This window comes from Meriones unguiculatus, chromosome 6, assembly GCF_030254825.1.
Source record: "Meriones unguiculatus strain TT.TT164.6M chromosome 6, Bangor_MerUng_6.1, whole genome shotgun sequence".
NCBI lineage: Eukaryota > Metazoa > Chordata > Mammalia > Rodentia > Muridae > Meriones > Meriones unguiculatus.
The window spans coordinates 120,522,272-120,532,981 of NC_083354.1; the positions used below are offsets into that span (position 1 = coordinate 120,522,272).

At 42.5% G+C, this 10,710-nt stretch overlaps 1 pseudogene; it reads right to left on the reverse strand.

The window, feature by feature from the left end:
• Positions 1–2,131: 2,131 nt before the first annotated feature.
• LOC132654887 (uncharacterized) lies at positions 2,132–5,718 on the reverse strand (annotated as a pseudogene).
• Between the last annotated feature and the right edge of the window lie 4,992 nt (positions 5,719–10,710).

The window sequence follows — 10,710 nt, forward strand, 5'->3', positions numbered from 1 at the left end:
AGTCCATAATGTGTCCTTTGGAAGGCGTAATAATAATTAAATAGTATGAGAATTGCTTATTTTGTCTGCTAAATAGCCTTAATATATCTTAACTCCTTCCTTGGATTTTTTTGTAAAGTGATTATATCTACATTGCCGTGAAGAGACACCATGACCACAGAAACTCTTACAAAAGAAAGCATTAAACTGGGGGGCTTGCTCAAAGTTTCGGAGACTTAGACCATCGTCACCATGGCAGGGAGCTTAGAGGCAAGGAGCATGGTGACGGGCAGGCAGGCATGGCATTGGAGAAGTAGCTAAGAACCGCATCCTTATACAGAGGCAAGAGAGAGGAAGACTCGCTAGGCCTGGAGTAGGCTTTGGAACCCTTGAAGCCCATCCCCAGTGACAGACCTTTCTGATACTTCCACTACATCCGCTCCCTGATTACTATGCAATAAGATATATGAGTGAATGAAGGCCATTCATATTCAACCCACCACATGTATGGAACAGCAAGACTTTATAAAGGTTCATTAGCTCAGGATCCAGGTGTGTTTACAGATGACTCTTGGCCATCTATGTGGTCTTGGCTTTTGTCTCAATCTGGAGCATATTCCTCAGGGTCAATGCTGCCATTTTTTCCAGGGCTGCCTCAACCAGATATTCATGTTTAAAGGTAGATGTGCAAGGAGAGAAGAGGAAGAACTGTTTTTAAGATTTCTGTTTATTTGTATGTCTGGGGGGGGGTACCCTCAGAGAGAACAAAAAGCCATCAGACCCCTTGCAGTCAGTTACAGGCAGTTATGAGCTCCCTCGGGTGCTGGGCTCCAAACTCAGGAGAGAAGAATGTTCCTAAAGCGAGATTCGCATCGCACTTAGTGCTGGTTTGGAGTGGAGGCTTGGAATGAGACTGCCTGGTTTCAAATCCCGGCATGAGCAATTTTCGCATGTGAAGATGAGTTCCTAACTCCTTACCTGCCTGTCACTCGAAGTCTTCACTTATAAAATGGCCATACCTCGAGTGTCATGCCTCTTGGTTTGTGTGAGGTATCCAGGCAGTGCTGGGTAGAGGCTGAAACAGCAAGTGTTCAGCAAGTGTGTACACTCGTCTGGGCTGATACACAACTGGAATAATTGTGCATAAACTGTACATGCATACAACACACACACACATACACACACACACAGAATCATAGGAAAGAATCGTTCCCTCACAAAGGACAAAGGCCACAAGGAGATGACTTTGTGCTTGCCTAGCCGCAGTGTTTGATGAGTCACACTTCTTCTGGGCCTGTAGCAAACGAGATTTGGAAGATGCACGGAGATGGCTGTTCTGCTGTCGGTACAGGTAGCCTCTCTGCAGGGTGCCTTCTGGGATCACCTTGAAGTATGTATCATCATTCTCCTTGGACGTCACAATCTGAGGGGACTTGGGACATCTGCCATAACCTCTCAGATATAGCCAAGCACACCACAATGGAATGACCTCATTTACGGTCTGAGGTTCACTGAGCACCACTGTTGCTGCACGTGGTGAGACACATGAGAATGGAGCCAATAAATGAGGTGACTGAAGTCTCATGTAAGAGCTAACTTTAATTAGAAAATCATTTAATTTATACTCTAAGAGTTAATAAAAATAACATGAGTAAAGTTCTTAGGAGTTCAAGCTGTGTACAGTCACGGATATGATTTTATGGCGCAAACCTGTTTTTCCATAGAGGTAGATAAAGGATGGTTTAAACATTTAATTGAATAACAGCAGCAAGCAATGATGAGGAATCTGAAGTAAAACCACTCCTATGACCTATACCTGGGAAGACACTGAAAACACATTCCAAGATCAATTCTGTTTTCTGAAGAAATTGAGGTCACAAGACTCTTGTCTTGTTTTCTTGGCGTGTTCTCACAAGCACTGAAAATTCTCCTCACAGGACTCCGTTCCTAGACGATTCTCTGACATACCACTTTGTATTCTGTCTGCAGAGGGACTGGCCCAAAGCCTTCACAATTTAGTTTGACTCCATGGAGATACACACACACACACACACACACACACACACACACACACACACATGTATAGGCTTTTTGTTGTTCTATAGGCACTTCACATGTGTCTCCACTGTCTCTTTACATTTGGTAATGTAAGTCACTTCTTTGGAGGTGGGACATTTTCTTGGAAGAAGCACTGGTTGACCACATTCCCTGCTGGGAAGTATCTGGCCACCACAATGGAGGACCCATCACTTGCCTTCCCCACGCCTATCTTCTCTGTAATCTTCCGTACCATGGCTGTGTGGTGTCCAGTCCCGAGGTGGAGCCGGGCTGCTGAGAATTATAGTTCTTGATTTTACTGTTCCACTTGATTTCACTGTTCCGCCTATCAGCCACTTCCTTTCCTTTCTGATCGTAGGGTGCCCACGCAAGGTTCTCCCCACACTGGCCACGCCTGGACTCTGGGTTGTGCTTGAGAATTCTTGTGCTGGCCAGGGCCTCCGAATACTGGTGAGCTTCCTGGTTGAGAGTCTTCCAAAGGCTTCAGTGGGGTTTGCGGGGACACAGTGCTGAGTCTGGTACTCGCTGCGGGCCTTCAGGACCTCACTCTTAAACTGTTTGGAAGCTGACTTGCCCAAGGCCTGCTGTGTGCGCTCCTCCCTGATCTGCCGCGCTGCGCTGGGTAGCCTCCATTGATGATTTTGAAGTGAGTGGCCTCAATTGAGATACGAAAGCAGAGGGCGAATATGGGCAACCTTTGAAGTTGTTAGAAAGGGTGTTTTTTCGATTGCTGACATCTTTTCATTTTCTGGATCAGCTCGATTTTAGTGCCTTTCTCTATGAAAATAAGAGCAAGATCACTGGCAAAGGCCACATTTGTTTTAAATTGCTAATGCTATACATGTAAGCATCACTGGGTGATGTCAGTTCCTAGTCACTCTTCAGTGATTCTTGTGTTACACGTTACAGACATAGAAATAGACACGTTTCCTTGGATAATGGAGTACACGAGGAATCTGTAGCATTGTGTAATAGGAAAGAGTGTGGCTTCGGTATACTTGTGGAACAGCTGTAAACCTTCAAGGCCTGCTCGGTAAATGATCTTTGACTGGTTCTGGCAATGACTAGGTTCCCCCTCCCCATTATTTAACTGTTTGGAACTTTTTAGATACACTGGAAACAAACAAGAGAATATGACAAATGTCGTTCTACTACCAGAGACTCTAACACACGGCCTTTCTTTCTTTGCTCACCTGCTGCTGTTACCCACCACGCAAGCACAGTTCCTCCCTGCTGCTTCCTATGTACTGCACGCTCATTTCCCCAGAGGTCTCAGGAATCTCATTTCTGGCGCGTTTGTCCAAACCCCAATCAAAGTAGGGACCTTAGGTTGAACGTGGTGATTACATCCCTTGAATGTCTCTTAAACCTTTTAATTGAACGTAGAGACAATAATATTTATTTTCCTACTGTCCAGTTCCACAAGTCTTGACATCTACATAAGCTGTATAATCACCAACATAAGACAGCTGCATCATAACAGACACAAGTCCCTCTTGCTGTGCTCTGGTGTTGAATCCCCTCTAGCAGCTACTGTGCTTTTCTCTGCCCTGGACCCTTGCCTCTGTGTTGCCCTCCTCTGAGTAGACCCTATCACTGAGTTAAACAAATTGTTTATATATTAACCATCTGAAAAACACTTTGTTTATTTCCAATTTGTGGAAAATTATAAACTCTCACACATAGGCTTTTTTTGTCTGTGTGTGAATGTTTTCATTTCTCTTAGGAAAGTTCTCAATAGCAAATTTGCTGATTCATAGGATGAATACATGCTCAAATTTTTAATAGCTGGCCGAATTACTTATCAAAACGATTGTACACTCTTGCATTCTTATCAAAAAATGGACATTTTCTGGTAGTTTTGAACACTCACCAAGATTTTATGTTGTCACTTTAATTTACATGCTATTTGATGTGTACAGGATACTTTATATGTCCTTATATTATAATCTCTTTGAAATATTTTTAAGTCCATCACTCATGTTTAAGTTTTAAATTAAATTTTTTAGAAGTGGGCTGGGTTTTGCTTGTGTTTCAAGCTGATGAGATTTTAAAGCTCTTCGATATTCTGGATACACATTGGTTGATAAATTAACATACATTTTCTCCCACTTGTCCTTTTTATTTCTTAAGGGTATCTTCCACAAAGTCAAGGACTCTCATTTCTACACTATCCAATTTACAATGTGTTTCTTTTGTGCTTCTTGCCTTTGGTGTCATAGCTAAGAACACTTTGTCTAACAAAGTTACAGCAATGTGTTCCCTCGACCCATAACAGTTTTATAGCTCTCCATCTTTTCATGGGTCCCTGGTCCATTTTGAATTGATTTTTGTATGTAAAGTCCAGTGTATTTATATTATCCCAAGTTTACTTTTTATGTGCTGATGTCTGAATGTTCTGGCACAACATTCTAGAAGGCCTTTCCCCTACCATGAAGTGTCTTGGAACCTGTATGAAAACCAGTTACCCACATCTGGACTCATTGTTCTGACCATTAAAGAGAGTATGTCCAAGGTTTCACCAACCCACACTGCTGTAGTTCCTGTCACACTAGAGTAAACCCTGAAATAAGTCAGTGGGTCCGCAAACTAGTTTTATTTTATATTTTTCCTTTTTATTAAACATTTATTATTATTATTTACACTTTTTTACTTTGTATCCCAGTTGTAGCCCCCTCCCTCATTTCCCGGTCCCAGTCCCTTCCTCTCTCCCTCTTGCTCCCCTATTCTTCTTCCCTAGTCCACTAGTAGGGGAGGTCCTCCTCCCCTACTGTCTGACCCTAGCCTATCAAGTCCCATCAGGACTGCCTGGATCCTTTCCTCTGTGGCTAGGTTGCCCTATAGGGGAGAAGTATGTCTCCAATAACTGCATAATCATAGATTTAAGATCATTTTCCTGTGTTTCAGCTGCATTAGAATATCCATTGATTTTTGGAGATTCTGGTGAAGCCATGATGTCCTGTTTTTTTGTTGCTTGTATTCTTTATGCTGGCCTCTAGCCATCTGGTTGTCAGTAGCCTTGACTCTTTGTTCCTAGAGCCTGTACTGAAGACTGGATCCATCTGTCTCTGGAGTCTCGAATAATCCCCCCTGGATTTACTCTCTCTGTTGGCTCACTGTTTGTGACTCAGGTATGCCAGGTAGCTGTGGCACAGATGGAAAGATCTCTGAGCCTAGAGTTGCTTCCTTGGGGAGGAGGACAATGGAACTTGGGTCCCCTGCCTAGTTCAGCTCTTCTGGGCTCCCGGTTTCTGGCCCTGGTGAGCCAGGCAGCTCAGATGCAGGCAGAAAGATCTCTGAGCCTAGAGCTAGCTGCCCTAGTGCCCACGGACTTCCTCCAGATGGTGGCCAGTGGGATTTGTGTCTCGTGTCTAGCTCAGTTCCACTGGGTTCTCTGTCTGTGCTGTGCTGTGCAGACTGATTCTTACCCAGGTGAACCAGGCAGCTGGGGAACAGCTGCCTCCCCACAGTACGGGAAGGCTCTCCCCTTGACAGGATGATGAGAGTAAGCACCACTAGCCGCTGCGACGAGGAGAGTATCCACAAGACGACCTGGGTTTGGAAACAGGAGTCGCTGGTGCCCAGAAGGGGCCCACATGACAGTGAGGATCAGTGCCCAGGTTTGGAGCCTTACCCAAGTGCACCTTCTGTGGATACCTTTCTGAGACCAGCAGCTGTCATCTTGGACTTTGGGTGGTCACTCCCACTCCCTGTGGAGTGGATACCTTCCGGTACTGAGGTGTTGGAGCTGTGAGCTGCTGGTCCCAGGAAGGTATCTATAGACAGTGGGCTTGAGCAGGTGGCCTAAGGTAGGGGCAGAACTGGGCGGAGCCTGGGAATTTTTCCCTGGATTAGCTGTGTGGCCTGAAAATGGACCTTAGCATATCCCCGGGGGTTTTCCTCTCACCTGGATTTGGGGTCCACAGTACAGCCTGCTGGTCACTCTGCTCTCACTGCTGAGCTGCTGTTCAGATACCCTGCATGGTCCGGCACCGCTATCTTGGATCTTCCTTTATTTTATTTTTTTAATTAACTTTTTCATATTTAACTTCTTTTGCTTAGAGAAATCCTTCAGAGATTTGTTTTTATTTGCTTGTATGTTAATATTTGGTTGTTTAATACTATGGCACACAAGATTTTGTTATCCTTTCACCAGTAGATGGATATAAGTCATTTCCAGATTTTTGCTGTTATGAATAATCCTGCTATTAACATTTGCATTCTTGTGTTCTGTAACTATATGTTTTCATTTCTCTTAGATAAAGCTCGAACAAAATGAAGTGAGACAAAAGTCTACAAAGATACCACTGAGTTGATTTCATATTGGCCATCTACTCCTGGGCATGACACCTACCCTGAAGAGTTGTTAATATACCCAGTGGAACTCCATCAGAGAAGAAAAATTTTTTCATTTGCTAGCAGGTATCAATTGAATATAGAATCTTAGCTGGGACTGGGAGTCCCTGTCCATTTCCCCCTCTCGGTGCTACCGCATCTCAGTTGGGACCCCATCTGGCTCTAACTTGTATAGGCCTTTTACATGCTGCTATATTCTCTGAGTTCATATGTATGTCAGTCCTGGTGGATACAGCCAACAGTTTCCTTGGATTCATTCATCCTTTCTGGCTCTTACACTTTCTGACTCCTCTTCCACACATGTCCCTGAGCCTTGATTTGAAGGATTTGATGAGGATATTTAGCATTGGGTGCTCCAAAGTCTCTCACTGCACATTGTCCAGTTGTCCATCTCTATGTTAGTTCATATCTACTGCATGAAGGAGCTTGTCTGATGCTGGCTAAGTTGCACATTGATCTATGGGAAAAGCAAAATGTCATTACTACTCATTTTAAAGCTATGTTTCTTTAGCAGAATAATAATAATCAGTTGTCTTCAAGGACCATACTCTATCTAGTCTCAGATTCTCAGCAACTTCGGCAATACATTCAATTAGAAAATGGTCAATTACTGCCATAACATTTGTGCCACTACTGCACAGTAAATCTTGCAGGGAGGTCAATGTTATAGCTAAGTAGCAAGATTTGTAGTTGAGTTATGATTACATTTCTTTTCTGATAGCGTTCAGAGTACCTTCTAGTATCATGAACACTAGTCAGTAAGTTTCTAATGAGGCATCAGCTGTGTTTGATGGTGTCTTCAGCAATAGGACTTTATCATAAGATTATGTGGTACAACCATTGCTTTTTCACTAGCCTATGAAGGTTGGGGTTATCTTTGGGAACCCTTTGTCCAGTGACTCAAGAAAACGTAACCTGTTCTTGGTGGCATAAGATGTCTAGTAAGAAAATTTTCTCCCTTATTGTTTGTGGCTCCATGCAGATTACTTCCATATGTGTATTTATTTTAGGAAGCTTCTATAGTAGTACGTTTCCATATTTTTTTCTCATGAACTCTACTGTTAGTTGTAGTTCGGTCACTAAATGCTAGGCTCATAACCAAAACGTCAAGAAAACATATTTAAGAATAAATTTAATTATGGCACTTAAAATATATACACTGAAAACTGAGTATTTTATGAAGAGAAAACATAGAAGACCTAAATAATTGAAAAGGTGTACAGTTTTCATGGAGTGAAGATTCAGTCTTGATCTGAGGGCGAGCCTTCTCAAACATGATTAGCAGTCAATAGAATTCCATGGAAAGTATTATCTTGCTGCTTTTAAAGAGATTGACATGTAATTCTAAACCTATACTGATGGGGAAAAGATATCAAATTACCAAAAGAATTTAAGAAAAAGAGCTACACCTAGGAACACAGCTGTTTCTTTTTTATCTGTGCCTACTATGCATATCACCCAAACCTTAATCACTTGAGTGTTATAGTAAGCTTTTGAATAAGTCAATATAAATCCTTAAAACTTGCTTGTTTTATTAGAAGAGTTCCAAGCACCTCTCTGTTATCCCTGAAACTGTGGTTGGCACCATTTGACAGGACACCCAAAGAGGTATGAGCCTGTCGGCAGTGCTAGCTACAGTCTGGATCTGGAATGATCTTCAAAGAGTCATAAGTTAAAGCACTATTTCTGTTGTTGTTGCTGTTTATTTTTTATTTTAACTTTTATTAATTACACTTTACTCACTTGTGTCCACCATAAACCCCTCCCTCCTCATCCCACCTTTCCTCCACCTTCTCCATGCATGCCCCTCCCCAAGTCCACTGATAAGGGAGGTCTTCCTCTCTTTCCTTCTGATCCTAGTCTATCAGATCTCATCAGGAGTGACTGCATTGTTATTTTCTGTGGCCTGATAGAGCTGCTCCCCCCTCAGGGGGAGGTGATCAAAGAGCAGGCCAATCAATTTATGTCAGAGGCAGTCCCTCTTCCCATTACTATGGAACCCACTTGGACACTGAACTGCCATGGGCTACATCTGTGCAGGGGTGCTAGGTTATTTCCATGCATGATACTTGGTTGGAGTATGAGTCTCTGGAAAGACCCCTGTATTCAAATTTTTTGGTTCTGTTGCTCTCCTTGTGGAGCTCCTGTCCTCTCCAGATCTTACTATTTTCCACTTCTTTTTTTTAACTTTATTTTTTTTCTTATGTTACATTTTATTAACTCTGTATCCCAGCTGTATCCCGCTCCCTCATTCCCTCCCAATCCCACCCTCCCTCATCTCCACCATGTCTCTTTCCAAGTCCACTGATGGGGGGGACCTCCTCCCCATTCATCCGATCCTGTTTTATCAGGTATCTTCAGGACTGGCTGCAAAGCCCTCCTCTGTGGCCTAATAGGACTGCTCCTCCCTTGTGGGGTGGGGAGGTCAAAGAGTTTGCCATTGAGTTCCTGTTAGAAATAGTCCTTGTTCCCCTCACTTTGGGAAACCAATTGGTTACTGAGCTACCACAGGCTACATCCAAGCAGAGGTTCTAGGTTATATCTATACATGGTCCTTGGTTGAATATCAGTCTCAGAAAAAACCCTGTGCTCAGATATATTTGGTCTTTGTGGAGCTCCTATCCTTTCCCCATCAGACTAACTCCCCTTCTTTCATCTGATTCCCTGTACTTTGCCAAAGGTTTGGTCATGAGTCTTTGTATCTGTTTTGAAAACACTGCTTGTTAGAGTCTTTCAGATGCCCTCAGTAGACCCCTGTCATACATTCAATGCACATCCCATCTGTCTTTCTAAACGAGGATTGATCATCTTACCCCATGTCTGCTGTCTTGATTATCTTTTTTAGGTGTATAGATTTCATTGTGTTTATCATATCTTATAGGTCTATATAAGTGAGAATATACCGTGTTTGTCTTTCTCCTTCTAGGATATTTCACTCAGAATGATCTTTTCTAGATCCCACCATTTGCCTGCAAATTTCATGATTTCCTCCTTTTTGATTGCTGAGTAGTATTCCATTGTGTAAAAATACCACAATTTTTGTATCCATTCCTCCTTGATGGACATCTGGGTTGTTTCCAGGTTCTGGCTATTACAAATAAAGCTGCAATAAACATGGTTGAGCAAGTATCCATTTTGTGTACTTGAGAAAAGTTTGGGTATATACCTAGCAGTGGTATAGCTGGGTCTGGAGGAAGCACTATTCCTAAATGTCTGAGAAAGTGCCAGATAGATTTCCAAAGTGGTTGTACCAGTTTACATTCCCACCAGCAATGGAGGAGGGTTCCCCTTTCTCCACAACCTCTCCACCATGTGTTGTCACTTGAGTTTTTCGTCTTGGCCATTCTGATGAGTGTGAGGTGGAATCTCAGGGTCATTTTGATTTGCATTTCCCTGATGGCTAATGAGGATGAGCATTTCTTTAAGTGTTTCTCTGCCATTCAATATTCTTCTATTGAGAATTCTTTGTTTAGCTCTGTTCCCCATTTTTTTAATTGGATTACTTGGTTTGCTGCTTTTCAGCTTCTTTAGTTCTTTGTATATACTGGATATTAGTCCTCTGTCAGATAAAGGGTTAGTGAAGATTCTTTCCCAATCTGTAGGCAGTCACTTTGTTTTGATGACGGTGTCTTTTGCTTTACAGAAGCTTTTCAGTTTCATGAGGTCCCATTTATTGATTGTTGCTCTTAGAGCCTGTGCTGTTGGTGTTCTGTTCAGGAAGTTGTCTCCTGTGCCAATGAGTTCTAGGCTGTTCCCCACTTTTTCTTCTAACAGATTTAGAGTATCTGGTTTTATGTTGAGGTCTTTGATCCACTTGGACTTTAGTTTTGTGCAGGGTGATAAATATAGATCTATTTTCATTTTTCTGCATGTGGACATCCAGTTGGACCAGCACCATTTGTTGAAGATGCTGTCTTTTGTCCATTGAGTGGTTTTGGCTTCTTTGTCAAAAATCAAATATTCATAGGTGTGTGGGTTTATTTCTGGGTCTTCCATTTGGTTCCATTGATCCTCCTTTCTGTTTTTATGCCAATACCATGCAGTCTGTATTACTATTGCTCTGTAGTACAGCTTGAGATCGGGGATGGAGATACCTCCAGATGATCTGTTGTTGTACAGGATTGTTTTGGAGATTCTGGGTTTTTTGTTTCTCCATATGAAGCTGAGAATATTTTTTTCAAGGTCTGTAAAGAATTGAGTTGGTATTGTGATGGGTATTGCATTGAATCTGTAGATTGCTTTTGGCAGTATGGCCATTTTCACAATGTTAATCCTACCAATCCATGAGCACAGGAGATCTTTCCATCTTCTGATATC